Source organism: Lygodium microphyllum, chromosome 8 (assembly GCF_053477565.2).
Source record: "Lygodium microphyllum isolate KBCC chromosome 8, Lygodium_microphyllum_v1.1.10, whole genome shotgun sequence".
Classification (NCBI taxonomy): domain Eukaryota; kingdom Viridiplantae; phylum Streptophyta; class Polypodiopsida; order Schizaeales; family Lygodiaceae; genus Lygodium; species Lygodium microphyllum.
The window spans coordinates 80,469,176-80,479,046 of NC_141142.1; the positions used below are offsets into that span (position 1 = coordinate 80,469,176).

General features: G+C 41.2%; 1 long non-coding RNA gene across 1 annotated transcript; it reads right to left on the reverse strand.

Annotated features, from left to right (window-relative positions):
* Positions 1-1,673: 1,673 nt before the first annotated feature.
* Positions 1,674-2,214, reverse strand: LOC148032497 (uncharacterized). Its single transcript, XR_015691759.1, has 3 exons — positions 2,131-2,214; positions 1,870-1,960; positions 1,674-1,796 (listed from the first exon to the last, which is right to left on the reverse strand). It is a non-coding gene; the product is annotated as an uncharacterized LOC148032497 (long non-coding RNA).
* Positions 2,215-9,871: the final 7,657 nt, after the last annotated feature.

Sequence of the window (9,871 nt, forward strand, 5' to 3'; positions counted from 1 at the left end):
GATTCTCCACTAATGTCTTGGATCGTCTCTGTACACTACAACATATAGACCCAATAGCGACGTTTAAAGCGACGAAATTAGTCACGGAAAAAATTATCCCCGTCATCGCTATTTGCGTCGCTATTAGCGACACGATCGATTCGTCGCTATATGCGTCGCTATAAGCGTCGCTATATGCGTCGCTATTTACGTCGCTATTTGCGTCGCTAACCCAATTAGCGACGCAAATAGCGACGCATATAGCGACGGTTGCAGAGTAAATTTGCGACGCAAATAGCGACGGTTACAGAGGGGGAAAAAATAGGTGGCAGGGCATACAGCCCTGCCACCCTTCTAGCTATATGCACTAAATATTCTTGCATAATTCATTTGCCAATGTCAGCTACGTCTAATGTCTAAAAATTGTGTATCAGATTATTTAAAAAAAACTGAATCCTTTGATTGCAAAAGCAAGATATAATTAATTCGAAAAGGTATTTCGCAAGGAGCTTTTTCATCACTTGCTTAGGGCTGAGAAGAAAAAGAGATTGTGATTACAAAAGCTAGATATAATCAATTCAAAAAAGTATTAATCAAGGAGCTTTTTTATCACTCGTTAGGCCCAAGAAAAAGAGCTTCACTTCAAGCTTTCATTATAGTCAGAACCCTGAGGTATGAATAAGTCCCATTGATCTTCTGCTTACTCCAGCTTATTCTCCCCCTTCTCAAACTCCATTTCTTGAGCTCAAATTAGTTACTGTACTCCAAGTAGATCCATGAAACAAACAAATTTCTCTTTACCAAGTGATTTGGTAAAGATATCGGCTACCTGGTCTTGTGTCTTCACATGAAGTAGATCAATCTGTCCTACAAGTATCATTTCTCTGATGAAATCGTAATGAATCTCTATGTGTTTGGATCTAGCATGATAGACGGGGTTGCTAGTTAGTATCCATATACACCTCAGGTTGTATACATAACTCTCATGCTACTCCATATATACCTTTTCAAGCAAGTCACCATTCATGAATGCATTTTTGACATCCACTTTTCATAATTTTCAGCCCTTAGAAGCCACTAATGCAATGACTATTCTCACCATTTCCATCTTAGCAACCGAGCTGAAAGTCTCCTCATAATCTAGGCTGTATTGATGTGCATATCCGTTTGTAACGAGCCGGGCTTTATACATTTCCAACGAACCATCTGACTTGCATTTCTCTTTATAAACCCATTTGCTTAAAGACATCGAGTACCTCATCCTTGTACTTCCGAATGTACAGCCATGTGTATCAGTTGAAATCATCTATCCAACCGACACTAGATTCTTGCAAATTTCGTTCTGCCATCTATCCAATCGACAATAGCTTCTTGGTAATAGAAGGTACACGTAGTACATCATGTAGGCTCTTCTTTCTATCGTCATAGCTGTAGCAGTCTACCTTCCTACTGGTGGGCTGTCTCACACTTGTGCCTGCTTGGTTTCCATCTCCTCTTCTTCTCTAGTGGTCATTGTGCTCTATGGGGAGTACTTGTTGCTGCACTAGAGGAGGCTCCACCTTGTACTCCAGGTGGCGGGCTTTGGCATGAGGCCTCTCCATGGCCGAGAAACGGGGACATGCTTGCTTGGTGCCTGCCATGCAAGCTCGAGGAGGGCAAGATGGAGAAGAGACAGAGGTTGGCTTCTCCTTTGTAGTTGTCCCCTCTCTTTTAGTGGATGTGCTGGCAATGGTAGTGGCAATGGCAGCTTCTCTCTCTCTCTCCCTCTCTCTCAATCTCCCTTGTGTTGATTTGTCTCCCTTCTTCTCTCTATACATCTATTCATCAACAAAAATAAAAAGAGAAGTAAATAAAAGAGAAAAACAAAGAGAGAAGATATAATACATTTACCTCAAAGCTTGAAGAAGAATCCTTTCGCGCTTCTCTCCTTCTTCTTCTTCTCCTTCACGGGTTCCCTCATTCTTCTTTGCAGTTGTCCCCTCTATTTTTGTGGTGGATTGGCGGTGGCAGTGACCTCTCTCTCTCTCTCTCAATCTCCCTTGCGCACGTTGATCTCTCTCACTTTTTCTCTCTATACACTCTTCATCAACAAAAAGAAAGAGAGAAGTAAAGAAAAGATAAAAACAAAGAGATAATAGATAATGCACTTACCTCAAAGCTTGAAGAAGAATCCCTTCGCGCTACTCTCCTTCTTCTTCTTCTCCTTCACGGGTTCCCTCCTTCTTCTTTGCAGTTATCCCCTCTCTTTTTGTGGTGGATTGGTGGTGGCAGCGACCTCTCTCTCTCTCTCTCAATCTCCCTTGCGCATGTTGATCTCTCTCACTTCTTCTCTCTTTGTTTTTTCCCCCCCTCTCTCTCATTGTTTCTCTCACTCATCCTCTATCCCTCCCTTCATCTCTCATTTCTCTCTTCCTCTTTCTCTTTATTTCATTTCTCTACCTTTTTCTCTCTTTCTCTCCCTTCATTCTTCTCCCTTCTTTCCTCCCTCCCTCTCTTTCCATGTATCTCTTTGTAAAGAAAAACAAAAAAAGAAAACAAGATAACACAAAAATAAAGCAAGAAGAGGCAATGTACCTACCTCAAAGGCTTGAAGATGAAACCCTTTGTACCTTCTCTTTGCACCTTCCCTCCCTTCTCTATTGCACACTTCTCTTTCTTCTTCATATATAGCGGCGGCGGCATGGTGATGAGCTCCCTCTCTCTCTCTCTCTCCCTCGCAAAGCTTTAAGCTCTCTCGCTCTCTCTTTCATTCTTTCTCGCAAATGTTCTCTTGACGAATGTTACGCTCGGGTTTTCGAAATTTTTTCCCCAGACCGGCGTCGCTATTTGCGTCTCTATATGCGTCGCTATTAGCGTCGCTATTTGCGTCGCTAATATTAGCGACGCAAATAGCGACGCATATAGAGACGCTAATAGCGATGCTTTTAGCGACACCGCCTTTTTGCGTCGCAAATGGCCGTCGCTATTGCCCCATTCCCTTGTAGTGGTAGTGCTATTCAAGGTGCATCTATCTTCAGGACTGTCATGTCTAGTCATCCTCGTAGTTGTAGCTTGAGGTCGTTGCTTTTCGCTTTGACTAGATGTAGTCTAGACGCAATCTAGACATGTTTTTATGGCATGGCCTGTTTACCCTTGTTGGCTAGATTGGCCCATTGAGGTTCTAGGGTCTTTGTTTGTCTTTGTTCGGGTATGGGCTTTTGTTTGCTCTTTTGCAAACAAAAGCCCATACCCTTGTTGGCTAGATTGGCCCATTGAGGTTCTAGGGTCTTTGTCTGTCTTTGTTCGAGTATGGGCTTTTGTTTGCTCTTTTACATGGATTCTCACTTGCTCTTTTGCAAGTGAGAATCCATGCTTGGGTAGAGCCATTACTACAATAGGATCTAATTTGGAGGACCTGCCATAGTGTACATTTTCTCTCCAACCTACTTAGGGGAGGTGCGGAGGGGACAGAGCCCCCTCTGCGGGCGGGGGTCCCAGGGGAGGGGGGGGAGGCAGTCCCCCCAGCCCGTAGGGCCGTTACGGTAAACAACATGCGTGATTTGAAGGATAGTTTATAGCCAAGTTTTGAACTACTTGCTCCTAGATTTTAGCCCAAAGATAGACCTATGATGTGATTTCGCTCTATATGGTCTCTCGGTCAGTTTCAGGATCTACAAGTTAAAATTTGAAAAAATCTAAATTCGGCCCAACGGGTTTGAATTGCAAGGGCCGAATTCCCGATTCGGCCCGTTAGAATGGTTGAGGGCCAAATGTAATTGGTCCGAATGTTAAATTCGGCCGGTCCGAGTGCGTTTGTTCAAGGGGGCCGAGTGTCTGAGTGGTCCGAAGGACGAGTGGGCTGAGGGTCTAATGGCCGAGTCAGGTGGGCCGAGTATCAAGTGGTCCGAATGCTTCACTCGGACGGGGCCGAGTGAAAGGCATCTGAGTGTAGTTGGCCAAGGGCTGAATACTAAAGCACCGAATGGATTGAGTGGTCTGAGGGACGAATGGCCGAGGGGTTCGAGGGCCTGGTCCGAGGGCCAATTCTGGGACTCGGCCCAGAGTTTCCGTCACTCGAACAGGCCGAGCGTGACGAGTTTTTTTGCCGGACTTCCAAGAATTCGTCACGTCGAGTGATCGAGGCCTTCCTACCTGTTGAGCACCTCCAGATCCAAGCTACTCATGCAGGGGAAGGTGTGGAATTACTTGGGCTAGGCAAATAACTCCTAGATGACAATATCGAAGCAGGTCCATGCAATGAAGCTCTGTCCCTCTCTCCAGCTCTCCTGAAACCCTGCAATGCAAAATGTGGCCTTTCTTGCCACTCATGGCCCCTTATCACCCTGCTTGGGCCTATACTCACCTTAATCTTGCTTCCCTTACTAATATTTAACTCAAAATTTTATTTTTTTTCATTCTTTTCCTTATTTCAACCTGTTATATAGCAACAGAAAACCCTACTCTGTGCTCCGATGTTTTGCTCCAATCCTTCCTAAATGTAAGAAAAAATCATAAGGGAAATACCTAGACTACTTCCATCATGCTTTCCCAAGTCCAAAAATCAAAAACCTACTTGATAAGGAGATCAGATACCTCTTCAAAATCCCTCGCTTCCTACCTACCTACCTCAAGCACCGGTTCGGGGAAAACCGTACTTCAATGCTCTATTTAAAGCACACAAGCACTCAAGGCTTGAATCCGTTGGTCCTGGAAATGGAACCAAAATGTGGGAGCTCTTGCTCAACTGCCAAGACCCACGGACCTCTTATGGCTTCCAACGTTCCAAGCCGAGCACTAATGGTTGCCTCTCACATAGCCGACACACTATCCATCCATGAGTGTAGTGAGCTTACCTCCATGCCGATCGAGTTACCTCGTCTCTCGTGCACTTTGGTAGCTCCACGATCCAAGTGTAAGCTTCAAGCAAGCACCATCCTCAAGCTCCATTTCCACAAGCAAGAGAAGAGAAGAGAAGAGAAGAGAAGAGAAGAGAAGAGAAGAGAAGAGAAGAGAAGAGAAGAGAAGAAGACGGAGAGCTTCTCCTCCCTGGTCCCTCACCCTCACACGCTCACTCGCTCACACTCTCACACTCCCTCTTTCATGCACAAGCTCAAGCAAGCAAGAAGAAGAAGAGGAGAGCTCCTTTTGGCTACACACAAGAATGAGCTTCTCATTTACTTTTCAACTTTATATACAAAACCCTAAATCCCTTTTGGGCAGTCATCCCCTTATCCCCTTTTTTACATGGCCAACCGTGGCCTAGGCCCTTTTTCCCATTGTCCTCCTATCTTCCTAGCTTCCTTTCCACTGCCCACTACATTTACAAATTGCACGGGTGAGAGCTAGGCACTCTTAAAATAAATCATGGTGTGCATTGCGCTTTTTTACAATAGTATAGGCTCACACTTTTTCTCATGCACCTTTTTCCTTGATTTAGGATTTTTTTGCACTTCTTGTGTTTCCAGATTCTTCTTGGCGCGCCTTCATCTTCTGTTTCACTTTTGCCTTGACCTTGTCTTCTCCTTTAGATTTTCTAGCTTTCCACCTTGTTTGTTTGAGGGTTAACAACCTCCCTTTGGAGAGGGAGTTTCATTAGCTCTTTCAAAAATATTCTTTTAGCAAAGATGGTTCTTCTTTGACTTCATGATGTTGCTCAATCTTATTAAGTTTAGTTAAGTAGACACATAGGCTTTTCCTTATTCCTTTAACAACGTGGAAATTTTTTTCCAATTGTTTCCTAGGCTTTCCACCCTCTACTTAGATAATCACCTACTCCCTTTATGGTTTTGTAATGTAATCATGCCTTTTCCACATTTAATGCATGTAAGCCTCATTGGGGATTAGCCAATTCATTCCTAACATGCACTCATAGGATCCTAAGTTCATAACTCTAAACCTCATGTTTGTAGGATTTCCTTCTAAGTTAAATTCCACTTTAGTAGATTGTTGTGTAAACCAAACTTATTTTCCATTGGCTAATTCTGCTAGGAGCGTGGATGTAGGTATAGCATCTATTCCTAATTTTCTTGCACACTTTGATAAAATGAATGAATGATATCCTTCACACACATTCAAAATTTTGAAAGCTCTACTTGGATAACTTGTAGGTATTTGAATGACCAAGAATTGGCAATTCAGCCCCTTTTTGTTAAGAGCAATATGGATAATTGCTCTTTCCATGTCCATGTCTAGTCTTGGATCTTCATCTTCCTCCAATACCTTATGTGTCACACTGGAAGATTCCCCTTTTCCTTTTGGCATGGCAGATTACTTTTTACTATGAAACTACCCTTAACAAAAAGTCTAGTTAAGCTTTGGGCATTGCCTCTTGAGGTGGCCTAGCTCATTAATATGTTAGCTTCTTTCCATGTCATTGTTGCTACCTATTGGCACAAAACTCTTGACTCTATCTTCTTGGCATTATTTCTTTGGTTACTTTGGTATTGGCCTTTATCTCTTTTAACAAAGCTAGATGTCTCTCTTGAATCCTATCACCAAAATTTGCCACTTCTAGGCTTTTATTGAACCTCTTGAATGATTGGCGTTGATAGGATTAATACAATTTGAAGATCAAACAAATACATTGCCTCCAAGCATGTATCTAATGAAAGGTTCACTTTAACATACTTCAGGAACGACACAAACTCTCTCATTTAACGTTCATGATGCAAGATTCCCATAAATTTGAGTTTAAAAATATGAACTGAGTACAATGAGTATATAGTTTTGAAAATTAATCAAGATTCTCTCCATTATTTGTAGTTTTGATAATGCTAGATAGGTTTATTATATCAAGTAGGGATAATTTATCTATGTATGGTTTGTGGCAAAATAGAATCTTTCTATATTTAGGATTCCATAGCCTAAGGTAGTACGTTTCCCTTAAAAGGATCTAGGGTTCATAATCTAATACATCAACAGTGTAATAGGATGTTGGTTTGCCATGGACATCCATCAGCCTATACTACAAGGGAAGGTCAGGGAGACCTACACAATAGATGTGGTGACTAGAGCACCTTGCACAAACACTCTATCTAATAGAGTCACTTTTGTCACCTCCTTGTAAATGTACCGGTCTAGATAGATCTACCAACCACTTGTGAAGAAGAAGGTGGGACTTCCTCTAGACTTGCACAATATAAATTTCTTCACGACCCTCAAGTTCTCCATCTACTCTATCCTCTTCAAGTTGGTATGGATATAGGGAAGACAATGGCATCAATGTAGCAAGATTGTCTATTCCAAACCCATCATCTTTCTAGCTATATCAGTGAAGGATCATATAGTCCATCCAAGATGCACATAACTTCTCTTATCCACCCAAAATTAGAAGAGTGCATCAATGATGAATACATAGCTCAAAATACCAAAAAGTATTCCCAAGCTTGACCACTCTATCAATTCCACATTAGTAGTGAGAAAACCTCCTAAAATCTAACTTAGATTATCCATTGTTATCATATATTATAAAAATATATATTCTCTATTTCCACTCTAATACCATGTGTGATGTGCTTGATTGAAGAGCTCTCAATGGCGTGAATCTAGGTGGTCTATTAAGCCACATTTCTAAGTGATGCCACTTGAATCTCCTTAGAATATCATAGAGCTTGTCACCTTGATCTACTAGAGTCCAGGTTCTAGCCATTTCCACAAGGAATCAACTTTTGGTTCCATATATAAATTTAGGTTACCAAATGGTCTTCTAGTATCGGTTTTTGTGCATTTTCTTTGCATAAAACACTCGAGCCAAAGTTGATCCATGTTGTACTTGATTCAAAGAGAGTGAGAAACCAGGGGAAATGTATCCCTATAAGGCATAGTCTTACTCTAGTCCCTTAAAATGACACATAGTCAAGCTTCTAGTAGATTTCATAGTTGGTCAATGTGAGAATTGGTAACTAACACAACTTTAAAGAAAAGATCTCGAGTAGCCAAGGCCATCCAGCCTTATGATGAACCTATCACTGGTTTTGCCCTCTCACTTTTCTTTTGGGACATTATTTAGCTATCTAATTAGATATTTCATTTATAAGAATACGTAAAATAAGATTTCTTAATTAATCTTTAAACATATGGTTCATTCACATAAATCAAGATCACAATACTCAAATAAGTAAAGCAAATATTGTAAATAGTCTTTTATTCATTTTGAAGGTTTATTTTGTTACAATATCTTTCATATCAATAAGAACAAATTTGGAAGCATAATCCACAAAGTTTCCTACCTTTAACTAGTAAGAGGGCCTTCTAAGAAGACCATCCTTGGCTCATAGGGATCTCAGGTAAGTTACTCATGAATACATGTGTGCATCACATGGGTTCAAAATAAGACATTTTAAAAATATAAATTTTTACATACAAAAGGGTGTAGTATAAAGGGGTTATTTACAAATTGAATAGATCAGGGTTATGTTTTATTCAAGAAAAACTCATGCGGATAAGGATATTTATAAATAGGCCTTGAACGCATGTGATATAGAGGAGATATATATAGTAACTTCCACTACAAGGGAATGGGGCTAGTGATGGCCATTTGCAATGCAAAAAAGTGGTGTTGCTAAAAGTGTTGCTATTAGGTCACAAATAGAAGACACATATAGCAATAGATATAGTGATACTCATAGCGATGCAAATAGCAATGCATATAATGATGCAAATAGCAACACAAATAGAGACACTAATAGCGAGGCACATAGTGATGCAAATAACGATGTTGGTCTAAGAAAAAAGTTTCAAAAATCCGAGCATGACAGTTGTCGAGAAAACATTTGCGAGAAAGAATGAAAGAGAGAGCGACATAGCTTAAAGCATTGAGAGGGAGAGACAGGGGGAGCTCAACAACACCACCACTATATATGAATAAGAAAGAGAAATGTGCAAGGGAGAAGAAGGGGAAGGTGCGAAGAGGAGGTACAAAGGGTTTCATCTTCAGGACTTTGAGGTAGGTACATTGCCTTTTCTTGCTTTATTTTTGTGTTCTCTTCTTTTCTTTTTTTGTTTTCCTTTACAAAGAGATGCTTGGAAAGAGACGGAGGGAGGGAGGGAGAAGAAGAAAGAGAGGGGAAGAGAGAAAGAGGGAGAGAAAGGGGAGAAAGGAAACAAAGAGAAAGATGAAGAGAAAAATGAGAGATGAAGGGAGGGAGAGAGGAGGATGAGTGAGAGAAACAACGAGGGAGAGAGGGGGGAGAAACATAGAGAGAGAAAAAAAAGAAAGGAATTTAGAGAGAGAAAGAAAGGGGGAGAGAAATAGAAAGTGGGAGAGGAAAGGAAGAGAGGAGGAGGAGGTAGAAAAGAAGGGTGAGGTAAAGGGAGGAAGAACAGTGAGAGAGGGAGAAAGAGAGATAGAGAGGAAAAAAAAAGAGAGCGAGAGAGAAATAGAAAAATAATAAGAGAATGAGAGAGAATGAAATTTAAGAAAAGTAAAGAGAGAGGGGGAAGAGAGAGAGATAAAGAGAGGTGGGGTGACATTGCTTTCAATATCTTTGTTTTTTAAGCTTTTTATTTTCTATCTTTGATTGTGTTTGCAACAAGATGCATTGAGTGAGAGTGGGAAGGGAAGGAGGGAGAGAAATAGAGAGAAGAAGGGAGGGAAAGAAAGAGAGAGGCAGAGAGAAATAAAAAAGGGGAGAGAGAGGGGCTTCATAAAAAAATGTCGAAACTCGAGCGTGGCATTTAAGTGTAAAGAAGAAGGAAGGAACTCACGAAGGAGAAGAAAAAGGAGGGAAGTATGAAGGGATTCTTTTTCAAGCTTTGAGGTAAGTGCATTATCTCTTCTCTCTTTGTTTTTCTCTTTTCTTTACTTCTCTCTTTCTTGAGAGAGAGAGAGAGAGAGAGAGAGAGAGAGAGAGAGAGAGAGAGAGAGAGAGAGAGGCCGTTGCTACCTCCAATCCACTACGAAAAGAGAGGGGAC